The following is a 14,012-nucleotide window of genomic DNA, read 5'->3' as shown; positions in this document are numbered from 1 at the left end:
TAAGGCCCTCGGCTGGGTGTGGCAGCATTGGTCACCAGCATCAAAACCATAAAGAAATCTCTAACATGTGCCATGGGAGGGATTATCATCTGGGCTCTTGCTTTTTATGAAATAGGGAAAGCGGTGTTTTCTACGTGACTGCATTTTATAGTTTTTTCCTCCATTTGTTTTAAAGTTGAACATCTGATCTGGCAGGGACTTCGTACAGTCACTTAAAAGGAAAAGTCTTTGTGCCCCTCCCCGAGCCTCCCACTATAGAAGGGACCAGAGGGCTTAGAGCATTACCTTGCCACCATCGCTCCCAATACATTTACCCTTAGGGTAAATCTATCTGAAATGCCTGCAAATTTTGTCCGTACATACAAACCTGGAAGCTTGTCCTTCTACGCTTATTAAATCACTTTCTATACTCCTCTCCGTCTCTGTTCCTTTCTGAGGTCTCTGACTCTTTTACATGCCTCTCTCCCCAATATAGATTACTACTGCCACCTGGAAGCCAAGAAGAGGATGTACCCCAGAGAACCAGAAAACCAGAAACTTGGTCCACCAAGTTTTAAGCCTAACACCACTTTTGTTATTGCCCTCGGGCTCTCAGCTCTGAATCCAGGAAGGTGGGAGACTCAACCAGGTGGAACTGGGCAGTCAGTTCTTGGTGACTTGTCAGGTGTCTTAGCTACTTTTCTATTCCTGAGAGGAGATGCTCTGACCGAGGCAACATTAAAAAAGCATTTCATTGTGGCTTGCTTACAGTTTCAGAGAGTGAGTCCATGACCATCCTGGCAGGGAGTACGGCAGCAGACAGCTATCCATGGCACTGGAGCAACAGATGAGAGCTTTCATCTCATCCACAAGTTGGAGACAGAAAGCAAGAGACTGGCACTAGCATGGACTTTTGAAACCACAAAGCCCATCCTGAGTGACCTGCATCCCCCACAAGGCCACACCTCCTAATCCTTCTCCAAATAGTTTCACCAACTGGTGACCAAGCAGTCAGATATATGAGCCTGTGGGGGCATTCCTTTCCAAACTGTCACACCAAGCCAAGGATAAATCTATGGTTCCGCCTTTTTTAAGCCCTCAGTGATGCTCACTACTGATCCATGGGCAGCATTTTGAGGGGCATGACTTTAAAAGAGAACCCATGGGTTATATAGCCTTGGTGTTATTAACCCCCTCCAAGAGGGAAGGATCAATGTTTCCAGGACATGGTTTGCAGAATTTAATGCTCTCATGACACTCTTAAAAAACAGAATGTGCTGCAGTCAAGGTTGGATGGGCCTGGAAAATATTGTGTGCTGTATGTGTGTACCACTCTTACAAGCAAAGGCATAGCCAAGTCCTATTCCATTATTGTGCCCCGTTGTGCCCCAATACGATGCCCTCTCAGAGTCAGAGCCTGGAAATAACCTACATGACCATTCCAAAGTACAGAACCGTTTAAGGCATCACTCCAGGGTTCTTAGGAAGGAAGAAGTGAATCCATCAGTTTCAGAGCTCTTGGGCTATGGCTGTTTAATACACAGTACTGGGGATGGTTTAGCCATTTGCCTTTCAGGAGAAAGACTCCCAACTTCCCTATAATCTTTGCTCCTCTGCACAGAGGTCACCTCAATGATTCATACGCCAGCATCCCATCAACACCTGTCTTCCTGAAAACATTTGAAGAGGATCCAGGGGACAGAGACCCAAATAAGACTTAGCATCTCAGCATGTCTGTCTGTATAGATGCCCCACACCAGACCTATATGAAGATATTATTTCCTGTTGCTGATATGGTTTGGTCATATTCAGCCACTGGAAGACCAATATTGTGTTATCCTTGTTACAGTAAACTCTGCCTGTTCAAGAAGGGACCTATTGCCACTTGGACATGAGGTCACTCTCTCAGATATACCTTCTTCTCCTTCCTCTTTTCCAAGAAGGCAAGAAAGGAGGTGTCAGGATGGTCCTCTAAAGGATGACCACACAGAAAGGTCTCAGTAGCACAAAAGGGTCACCAAGGGGAACACTTCTAGTATCAGAATGCTGACATCACAGAAATGTGCTGAGGTGAAGAAACAGGTTCTTCAAGACCTCATCCATGTGAAAAATTCAAGGAAGGCAATCTATAAAGCTGTGAACTCAGCAACAAACCTGGAATTCCTGATTGGCCCAGATAAGTTAAAGGAATCCATATATATATATATATATATATATATATATATATATATATATATATGGTAATTTCTATTCTAACCTGATCCTTAAAGGGTTTCCACAACAATAAAACTATAGAAAAGCACTAAAATCCAACTTCAATTCTCCTATCTTACTAAATTTATACTGCCAAAAATCACAGCCCCCCCCCACCATGAGAAATAGTCATGAAAGCCTACATGGACTTTGGCTGCAAGGCTTCCCAGGAGCTCAGGAGCAAACAGACCAAGAAACAGAGGACCTTGGAGACTGGAGATATGTCTTGGTTGGTAAAGTGCTTATTGCACAGAACCGAAGACCTGAGTTGTCTGCAGTACCCATGTAAAAACCAGGTGCATTGTTGTAACCCCAGTACCAGGGAGGCAGAGATTGGAGCATCCCTTGGGGCTGGCTTGCCAGCTACATTAGCTGACTCACTGAGCTCCAAGCTCAGTGAGATATGCTATTCTAAAAACTAATGTGAGAGGAAACTGAGGATAAACACCCAAGATTGATCTCCGGACTCTGTGGCTATGTCTACACACTCTGAAACATGTGTACACATACATACCCAAAGGAACTGATAAACTAACCAGGTATTTCATTTGTATAGTCTATTGTTAGGGAAAATGTCATAAACTCAGCCTTACCATCGGAAACACTGAAACTGTGGGACAAATGAAGGGACTAGAGACCTGTCCAAGACCTCCAAAATAGTTTATTTATTGAATGATTTTGTAATGATCATAAAAAATACACTAATGAGACTGATTATGTCATTAACCCTTAAAGTCATTAATTGTAGGCCAATAGTGCTACAAACTAGCAAATTATATGAAACACCTTAATGCTTCACTTAACAAAGGATGACCTGACAACACGGACTAGGCAGAGCTGAGGTCCCAAGAGAGAGCAAAGAAAAATGTAGACTGTACCAGTCAGAATGGCTAAGATCAGTTGGGTGACAGCAGATACTGGTGAGGATGTGCAGAAAGAGGAACTTCTCCATTGTTAGTGGGATTGCAAGCTGGTACAACCACTCTAGAAATCAGTTTGGAGGTTCCTCAGAAAATGGGACATAGTACTACCTGAAGACCCAACTCTACCACTCCTGGGCATATACCTGAAAGATGCTCCAACATATAATGAGGACACGTGCTCCACTATGTTCATAGCAGCCTTATTTATAATAGCCAGAAGCAAAAAAGAACCCAGTTGTCCTTCAAGAGAGGACTGAATCTGTATCCATAGAAAATGTGGTACATTTACACAATGGAATACTACTCAGCTATTAAAAACAATGACTTCATGAAATTCTTAGGCAAATGAATGGAACTTTAAGATATCATCCTGAGTGAGGTAACCCAGTCACAAAAGAACATACGTGGTATGCACTCACTGATAAGTGGATATTAGCCTAAAAGTTGGAATACCCAGTATACAATTCACAAACCACATGAAACTCAAGAAGCAGGAAGACTGAAGTGTGAATGCTTCAGACCTTCTAAGAAGGGGGAACAAAAATACTCACAGGAGGAAATATGGAGACAACATATGAAGCAGAGACTGGAGAAAAGGCCATCCAGAGTCTACCCCACCTCTACAGACAGTCCATAAGAAGAACAACAAGGGTTGGGGATTTAGCTCAGTGGGTTGGGGATTTAGCTCAGTGGTAGAGCACTTGCCTAGCAAGTGCAAGGCCCTGGGTTTGGTCCACGGCTCCAAAAAAAAAAAAAAAAAAGAAAAGAAAAGAAAAGAAAAAGAAAAAGAGAAAAAGAAAAAGAAAAAGAAAAACAACAATACCAACAAACCAGACTCCTCAGAGCCTCCAGGGAATAAACCACCATCCCAAGAGTACACAGGGATGGACCTATAGCTTCAGTTGCATATGTGGCAGAGGATGGCCTTGTTGAGCACCAATGGGAGTAGGAGCCCTTGGTCCTGTTAAGGCTAATGCCCCAGTATATGGGAATGCCAGGGCAGGGAGGTGGGAGGGAGTGAGTGGGTGGGTAGGAGAACACCCTCATAGAAGTAGGGCAGGGGATGGGATAGTGGGTTTCTGGAGGGGAAACTGGGAAAGGGAATAATATTTAAAATTTAAAATAAAAAAATCCAATGAAGGAAAAAGAGAAGCTAAAAAAACAAAAAAAGAAAACAAAAGGAAAGGAAAGGAGGAAGAAAGAAGATGTGGTAAGAGAAGGACAACCCAGATTTAAATAGCCACAGATAACTATGAATATCTTATAAGGGACGGGTAATTATGGGACAATTTGTCTTATCTAGGTGGGCAGTTTATAACAATTTTAATTGGCTCAGAGTTTATTGTGTGGATGTTTTGTGGGGTGAGAATTTACTGATATAAATCTGATTGATAAGTAAAAAATTGTAGACTGATGGCACTTTCTGGGGCCATGAAAGGAAGGAAGGGTGGAGGAACAAGGGCTTCAGAGGACTTTTAGTTACTTCAACTCTGCTCAAGTCAAACCAGCTGACAAAGAAGCTGGAGTATACTGTGTTCTTTAACAATTTCAACATTCTTAGTACAATATACTGAGGGCAGGGAGATCAAGTGACATGTGATAATCACATAGCCATTAATGCAGACTGGTCATATGAACACAAAGTTCCTTTTCTGGTACAAGTGCACAAAACTGTCTCCTTCTCCAGTCCTACTCCCTGGGTCTCCTGGTCAAGGGGATAGGATCGGGTTGAAAGAAAGGGAAAAATGGCCATGTAGAAAGAAAAAAGGGAAAATCATTATTTTATTTAACCTTTTTCTGCAGCTGCCCTAGCTCCCTCACTTTCTACCCCTATATCAGCCCTTGTAAACACCATCAGAAATGAAGTCGGACATGAAAGTCATCTCCCTTCCAAAGTTGATTTTTGACATCTAGCTAAGACAATGGGATTGAGGACGCTGGCGCACGGGTCAGGCAGCTTGCCCACTTTAGTTCAATTCCATGTCGCCCAACTTTCTAGCAATTGGAAAGTCACTTCTGCTAACTCAGCTCCTTATTTAAAATAGCAATGTCTTTAGGGAAGTTAAATTCTACCAGTTAGTCACACCTGAGTATGAATTACCGCTCTCCACCTGATCCTACTGCATAATTGGAGGTGTGCAGGGGGAGGGGAACGCAGAGCTTTTAGAACAAAGACACTTGGAAGAGCACCTTAGTGACCTATATAATTGCAGCATTCTTTAGAAACCCAAACTGCTTCTGATGCTATATTAAGCCTACCAACTTAGAGTAAAACATGTCTGTTCTAACTAGTTCTTCAAATCTAGAAGACATTTAAAAAAAACCTGACAAATATGAAACATTAAATTCTTAAATAAAAATAACTTCTTCGTGGCAAAGAAATCACAGTATTGTCAGGAGACAGATAAGAATCAGGAAAAAAACCTCCTACTCTTATCATAAAGAGCCTATGTTCCTAATATATAATGAACTATCAGAATCCGCAGGAAGAAAAATAATAACAGAATGGGTAAGAGTAAAGTCCATTTAAAAATGGAAAAAGAACGTTAGAGTTTGCTGAAATAGAAATGCGGTGGTTCTTAAGCCTGTGAAAAGATGCTCTATTCTCACTGTAATGAGAGAAATTCAAATTAAAATAGACTCGATACTATTTTTCTCTCATCAGATTGGCACAACTCCAACCATTTGATTCTCTATTTTGTGGATGAAGCTATGAGGCTACAGTTACTCTCACATATTCCTGGTGAGAACGGAAACCCATGCAACCCTGGTGGAGGACAATTTGATAGCAAAATCTATCAAAATCATAAATGAATAAGCTCTATGATTCTGCAGTTCTATTTCTGGGAGTTGTTCCTAAAAATATGCTCATATGTTTGCAAAATACCATATGTACAAGGTTATTAATTGAAGCAATAGTTCAGCACTAGACTGAAAAGAGATTGGAAACAGTCCAACTCACCAGAGATAAGGATTGGTTGGAGAAACAAATGAACACCACGCACTTCTGTAAAGATGCTGCCTATCAACAAACATGAAAATATTGCTAAGATAGAGTATAAGAAATAGCAGAAAAGTAGACGTGTTGTGATTATTTTTAATTATAAAGCAAAAACAGAACTTCAGAGCAAATAAATCTTTATTGGTATCTATTTGGATGCAAAAACCTGGGAAGTTCATCTAAGAAACTAATGACAGAGATGCTTGGGGTTGGAGCTGTTATTGGGTGGATGAAGGCAGGATAGGGCAAAGATCTTGAACCATTTGAGTACAGTACTCCTCCTTTACCATAATTTCCCTTTCTAATGTTTCAGTCACCCGTGGTCAGACGGGGTCCAAAAGCATGAAATAGAAATTTCTAAATACTGTTATAAAAGGTCATGCCACACTATCCCATCCCATAAAGGATGTGAACTATGCTTTGTCTAGCATATTCACTCTGTATCTACTACCCATCTGTCAGGCACATAGGAGCTGCTTCAGTCAACAAATCAAGAGTCAATGTAACACGATGTTTGTGTTCAAGTCACCCTTAGTTAATAAGTAATGACTCTGGTAATTTTATCACACCACCTTATCATAATTGTTCCATTTTATTTTTGTTGTTAATCTCTAACATGCATAATTTATTGGTTAAACTTTAACAGGAGCATGCATTTAAAGGAGAAAGCCTGATAAATGTGGGTTTGACACTATATGCTGTTTGGACATCAATTGGGGTCCTTAAACATACCCAACAAACTACTATATAGTGCCCATTCAAAAATTAATTTGCACAGAAGATCGAAAAAAATATGCTGACCCTAACTCAAAGAGCTCACACAGCGCTTATAAGTTTCCAAATAGATCCACACAGAGAAATTCACACTGTGCCTTAAGAACCCATGTTGCAACCAGAAAATGAACCATCTAGCCCAGCTGCGGGCCTCAGGCCGGTTATTTCTCTCTTGACTGAAATCACCAGGATCATCATAGCTCTCTCTATACCACCAAGGCTTGCTCAGGAGCAAGTTCTACCTCTTCCAGGCTGAAGCTCTGCCACCTTGAAAACGTAGAGGGGATGCCTCTGACCACCAGGTCTATTTCCACGCTGGCAGGTAAAGTATTCTCCACACACAGAGCCAAGTCCTTCCTCTTACTTCTTTCCCTCAAATAGGTTTTTGCATCAGAGTGAGGGGCAAATAATGTTCTAAATTCCAGAACTTTCCTTATCTGGTTACCTAACGCATTCTCGGAGATAGGCCACAGGAGCAGTTTGTCTGAAGCACAATCTTAAGGAACACGGTAATAGTATAGAAAAGATACAGGGAAGGGAGGGATTCTACAGGAACATCTTAGTGACCATGTCACCACATTAGGAAAACTGGGGTTCCTCACCACCAAGGAACCTCCTGAGAGGCAGTGATAGCTCAAAGCAGGATTGGTTCCCAATAGGAGAGAGCTGGGATATTGGCCTACCAATTCTCATCCCTTGATGGCAACTCAAAGGTGATATTTTACTGCCTTCCGTCTTGTGAGGGTGGGCAATGGGCTTCTTGGGTCTAAGAATGTCTGCGGGTAGAAGAGCACATGAAGATGTTATGTCCAGGAAGTAAAGTGCCCTTGAGGTAGACTAAGTAGATATGACATAATCCTTGGCTACACCATCGGTCTTAAAACAAGCAAACAAACAAACAAATAAACAAACATAGATAGACAAGGTAGCTTACCACAACCAAAACGCATTCTTCACAGTTTAAAGGAGAGAAAGTCAAGATCATGGTGTGGGGCTTATTCCACATCTGCTGAATTTCCCAACAGCCACTCCCTGATGTGTCTTCTTAGGGCAGAGAAAAAGACCACCTGACTCATGTCTCTCCTTACAAGGGCACTAACCCCACCACCCCTGGGAGACATTTCCCAAAGGCTTCTCCATATAATACCACACTAAGAGTTAGGATCTCACAATAGAAACCTAGGGGTGTGGTCCATATTATACCCTATTCAGAGCCTAAAAATTTGAATTGTAGGAGAAAGGACATAGACATGCTATCAAGCTCTTTTGCCCTATTGCAAACCATGGTAACTATGGTTAATATACATCTCAGGTACCTACAAGAGTGTATTTTAAATGTTCTTACCCCCAAATAGTATTTGAAGTAATAAATATGCTAATCAGTCTCATTTAACCATTTCCCCATATATCCATGTATTCAGATATTACATTATACTCTATAAATAATATATAATTTCATCAATTAAGAACAAACTGAAAAACGGGGCCTCGGATGAAAAATACTAATGGAAGATCCTTGTTCTCATCCCAGACAGAACAACCGTGATCCGGTTTGCTCTTCTGCTTGAAGAAAACAAAGGAAATGAAAAGAGAGCGAAAATGATTTTCAAGAAACAAAGCCAGTAAGTGCTGGACAAAAAAAACAGCCTGTGAAGAAAGCCCTAAGACTGCCTCAGCTTACTGACTTACGAATCCCTGCCTCGGTGCAAGGTTTTTATTTGGTTGGTTTAGGGATTTGGGGTGCTGTGAACTGAATCCAGGGCATGCTACGCTTATGTTCCACCACTGAGCTATAATCCTAGGCCTCAAAGAAATAGATTTCAGAGCAAATACTATCATCAGGCATAAAGATTACTTCACAAAGACAAAGGAATCAATTTGTCAACATGATGTAATCCCAAATATCTAACATCTACTATTCAAGGAAAGGCTGATAGAATTGAAAGGAAGATAGACAGACAAATGCACACATGCTCATATGTTTGCATTCTTCTCTCTCAGTAATCAATAGCACAAGCAGATAGCTAGGAATATAGATGACTTTAGTGACATCATTGCCTCAACCTAGTTGACATTCAGAGAACACTGCACCCAACAGCAGAATACATGCACTCTTCTTTGAGTACACAAAGAATATTAACCAAGATAGAATATATTCTGCATTGCAAAAAAAACTTTCAGTAAACTGAAAAGTATTTAAGTCATAAAAAGTATTTTCTCTGTTCATGTGGAATTAAATCTGAAATCAGTGTTATAAAGATTTCTGGGAAGTATTCAAATATTTGAAAACTAAATAATACATTAAGACATCTACAAGTCAACAAAGCAGTCAAAAGAAAATGCAGAAAGTATTTGCAATTGTGTGCAAATGACAATAGGACATCTTAAAATGTATTGCATCCTACCAAGGTGGTACTTAGAGGAAAACACACAACGTTAAGCACCAAGCACTTATATCATGGAAGAAAGAGGAACTTAAACCAACCACCTTGACTTCTGCCATAATAAACTAGGAAAGGAACAGAAAGAGAGAGGGAGAGGGAGATCCATGAAAACAATAGCTAGGTCTTTAAATCAATGATAATTTTAACTGATAAAGTTTCCATGTCTCTATAGGGAGACAGATCATGAAAGAAGAAGACACAAACTCTTCTCCAGTGGAAGAGTGCACCCCCAAGAGTGAATGAGCAGCACATGCTGGACTTAATTAGATTAAAATAAAAGTGCACAAAGTTGTGTGGGTAGAGGAAGGTGGATGAATCTGGGCAGAGATGAGAAGGAGAGGATTATATCAAAACACACTGTACAGAATTCCCAAAAAGTTCATAAAAATGAGAAAATGGAATAAGAGACATAGAGCCTCTTCAAAGGTTCTAATCATATCAAAATTGTAATAAGGTAATATCAATAACTTTGTGCTAATAAATTCAATGACTTTGACAAAATGGCTGAAGTTTCTCAAAGACACAAATGGCTAAACCTCACTCTAAAACAAATGTGTAATACAAATAGTCTTCTATAAAGGAAAATTCACACACACACACACACACACACACACACACACACACACACACAAATTACAGGAATGATGGATTATACCTGCAATTCCAGTACATGGGAGAATTGCCATGAGTTGTAGGTAAGCTGAGAGAGAGAGAGAGAGAGAGAGAGAGAGAGAGAGAGACAGAGACAGAGAGAGACAGAGAGAGACAGAGAGAGACAGACAGAGACAGAGAGAGACAGAGAGAGACAGAGAGAGAAAGATAGAGAGAGAGAAAGGGGGAAGGATACTTTGGTCCTACATGACTCCATTGGTGAATTTTACCAAATCCTCAGAAAAAGAATTATAATTATATAGAAATTAAAATTAAAAATTAAAAAGGAAAGGAGAGTAAATCGAGTTTAAAGAAGGCAAGAAAATGAAGTGATAGAGATGAGAGCAAACCCCATGATAATAGAGGTTTTAAAAAGAGAAAGAAAAATTCATAAGAGCCATAGCTAGTTCTTTGAAACAGTTCTTCTAATTTCCCACGAAATTAAAATGGAATGAAAATTTAACATCTCCTTCCAGGCAGACAGTATTTTTCAAACACAATACGGTAACCAACAAATACAACCTATGTCAAGAAATCTAAAGCCAATATTCCTCATGAACTGAGTGCAAAATGTCCTAAAATTTTTTTAGTACATTCAACTCAATAATATGATTTAAAAAAAACAAACAAACATGTATTGTGATGGAGATTTGTCACAGAAGTCAAGGCTGGTTTGATATCCAGTCACTGTGATTCCTTACACTAACAAACTAAGAGACGAGACTAACCAATGATGTAAACAAAAGCCTAAGCATTTGGACAAAAAAAATCCTGGCTTCTTAAAATGAAATTCTCAGCAAGTCAGGAACAGAATTTTATCAACCTGGCAAATGCTGTCCATGATGAACTCACAGTTAATATTGTTTTCCTCTGGCCTTGTTGGGCATCAATGGGAGGAGAAGCCCTTGGTCTTTCTAAGGCTTGATGCCCCAGTCTACGGAAATGTCAGGGTAGGGAGGCAAGGCAAGGCAGGAAGGGGTTGGGGGAATGGGTAGGGAGCACCCTCATAGAAGCAGGGGGATGAGGGATGGGATAGGGGCTTTATGGATGGGAAACTGGGAAAGGGGATAACATTTGAAATGTAAATAAAAAATATCCAATAAAAATATTGTTTTCCTCTAAACATCTTACAGGAATCCTACCCACGGTAGTTGGACAAGGAAAGCCAACAAAAATTATCTAAATCGTTTTAAGTTTTGTTAGCACACGGTAATGATTTCATTGTGACATTTTTGTACATTCATTATTTTGCTCTCCATCATACCCATTACCTTCATTCATCCCTTCTCCACCTCCCCTCACTCATCCCCATCCCCAATAATCCTTTTTCTGCTCCCATGTCCCTATACATACACATCACGTGTAGTTTAACCTAGATTTTACATATTTGAGAAAACCTGAGATTTAGTAAATTTCCTAAATTTGGAAAGAAGTAATTATATTTACATGTAGACCACATACTTCTGTTGTTCTTATTTTTATTGTTGTTATTACTGGGTTCTCAAGATTTTGTTTGGTTGTTTTTTGATTTCTTTACATAAATATTTTTCATGGCATATAATTTAATAATGCTTCCCCCCTCCCTCAACTTCTCCCAGATCCTCTGCATCTCACAACCTACCCAATATTGTCTACTTCCATTTATCTTTCTATCTCTAAACAATGAAAATCAAAACAAATGATAAACACTCAGTAAGACAAACAAAACACCAATTCCAAAACAAAACAGGGAGCAGATAGAGAGGGACAGAGAGCAAGATCAAGGGGGGAGGGAAGAGAGGAGAGGGAGGAGGAGGGAAGGAGGATTCAAAGGAGAAAGAGGGAGAGAGAGAGAGAGAGAGAGAGAGAGAGAGAGAGAGAATGAAGAGTCTGTTTTGTGTTGGCCAACTATTTCAATGCATTGGGGAAAAAACTGATTTTTTCCCCTTTCCCAGCAGGTTTCCATCATAAATAGCTTCTTGGTGTCAATAGATGTGATGACTTCTTCCCTTCCTGCTTGACTGGATTTAGAATTTCTGAAGGGACACCATTCTAGACATATCTGTGAGGGAGTTCACAGAGAAGCTTAACCGAGAAGTCCCACTCTATATGTAAGCCAGAGGCCCCAACTGAATAAAAGTGGGGGAGAAGCAGAAAACCTGGTGAACATTAACATTCATCTCTACTTCGTGAACATGAATGCAGTGTGTCCTACCAGGACAGACAGCTCCCTCAAATCATAATCTGAAGTAAACATTTTCTTCCTGAAGTTGTTTTTGTGAAGAATTTCATCACAGCACCAAGAAAAGTAAGTAACACAGTAGGACTGGTTTCCTCCAAGCCACTCTCCTTGGTCCACAGCACACTGCCTTTTCCTGTCAACATGTGGTCTTTTCTAGGCCAGTATCTGTGTCCAAATGTCCACTCCTTGTAAGACAAGTCATATTGGCACAGATCCCATTCAAACAACCTAATTTTGACTTCCTAGCCTCCTTAAAGACTATATTTCCAAATACAGTTACATTTGGAGGTATTGGGGGTTAAGATTTCAAAATGTGAATTTGAGGTGGACGATTCTGCTTTTAACATCTCCTCACCCCCTCTCCTCCTTCCTCAGCCCTCTCCCCTGTTTGCAGCTGCTAGAAGACCCAGGGTCCTTGTCTGTTCCCATCACCGTCACAGATCAGGTCAGACAGAAGTAGGCTATTCTTACATGCACCGTCTTCCACTTGGTTCAAAGCCCACAGACATTCCTCCCTCCAGGCCCTAACATCAGATTTCCACCTCCCCCACCCCAAGAGGGACCCCCAAGCTCCAAGCTCCCCCTCCCCTCCCTTTCTACCCCAGTGACACATACCTCCCTCCCCCACCCCCGCTCAACCCATCTCAAAATTATCACATTTAGGAAACCAAAATGACCTATTTAGGCTGTGACCCACTTACAACAGAAATGCCAGTCACACTGTCCAGAAGGGGAAAACCGGACGACCGCAGATGCAATTGATGGTAGGTCAGAGGAGATGTGAGAGAAGCCTTCAGTGGCTCACCTACAAAAGATGCTACTACATAGCTTCCTGAAGGATGGCTCCTAAAGGAATATGGCGATTCCCAGGAAGCCCCAGCCCCACAGCCCTGCCATGGCATCTGAGCACTGTGTGAGGGTTGCCAGCCTAGTACATGGCCAGGAAATGAGTGAGATAGATTTCATTTGCCTTCCACTGTCTGGAGGTAGGATGAACATCTCCAGCCATCTGGAGTAAACATCTCCCAAGAAACATGACTGTTCATTCACCCAAACATAGACACTGAGGCATCAAGAGGAATCCTTGTACACCAGCCTTCCTCAACTTCCTCAGACCAAGAAAGGGCAGGATTGGTCTGGAGGTTTCGGAATCCAACTCTTCTGTGATAAATGTCAATTTGGGTAAATGCCTGACTCTGAAAAGTGGCTTTCCTTTTCAAAGGGAATCGTCTACTTCCCAGGTTTCCCAGGGATACTTGTGTCTCTAGCCCCTGAGGCAACCCTAAGCCACTTGCACTCTCCAATGGGAGTTTAAGTCTTAGGAAAATAAAAGAAAATGGCTGGGTTTAGGATCCTCTAAACCTGATAATGGGACAGACTCGGACTGGGCCAGTAACCATGGCAGTAACCATGCTCTAAGCCTTCCTAGATTTTACCCATTTGGCATGTATTTAGCCAGATCAATCTACTCTTTGCCATCAAAAGATTCATGAATGTTGCAATTTTGTTATATTCATACCTCAAAATTTAACTTGCGGTAGATAGTCAATAACTTTGTTTTAAGCCAGAAAGGATAAACATCTACTAGCCCCCACCCTGGTACGTGTAGCTTTTGCCTCTATACTCCAGGGACTGGCAACACTACCGGCCCCCACCTAAGAATATTGGATCTGAGGGGAAAAAAAACACAGACACACAGTTGATCCATTTTAACTTGCCTTATTGACTCAACTGCTGTAATGGTTTACAACTATTGTAAGTGGCAG

General features: G+C 41.0%; 1 long non-coding RNA gene across 1 annotated transcript; it reads left to right on the top strand.

Annotated features, from left to right (window-relative positions):
* The first annotated feature begins 7,394 nt into the window (after positions 1-7,394).
* Positions 7,395-12,273, top strand: LOC148005406 (uncharacterized). The gene is made up of 3 exons (XR_015623494.1): positions 7,395-7,643; positions 8,462-8,552; positions 11,963-12,273. It is a non-coding gene; the product is annotated as an uncharacterized LOC148005406 (long non-coding RNA).
* The last annotated feature ends 1,739 nt before the right edge of the window (positions 12,274-14,012 follow it).

The sequence above is a fragment of the Rattus norvegicus genome, chromosome 6 (assembly GCF_021556685.1).
Source record: "Rattus norvegicus strain SHRSP/BbbUtx chromosome 6, alternate assembly SHRSP_T2T, whole genome shotgun sequence".
Taxonomy (NCBI): domain Eukaryota; kingdom Metazoa; phylum Chordata; class Mammalia; order Rodentia; family Muridae; genus Rattus; species Rattus norvegicus.
Note: the sequence above shows the minus strand (reverse complement) of the source record. Positions and strands in the feature narration are given on the sequence as shown.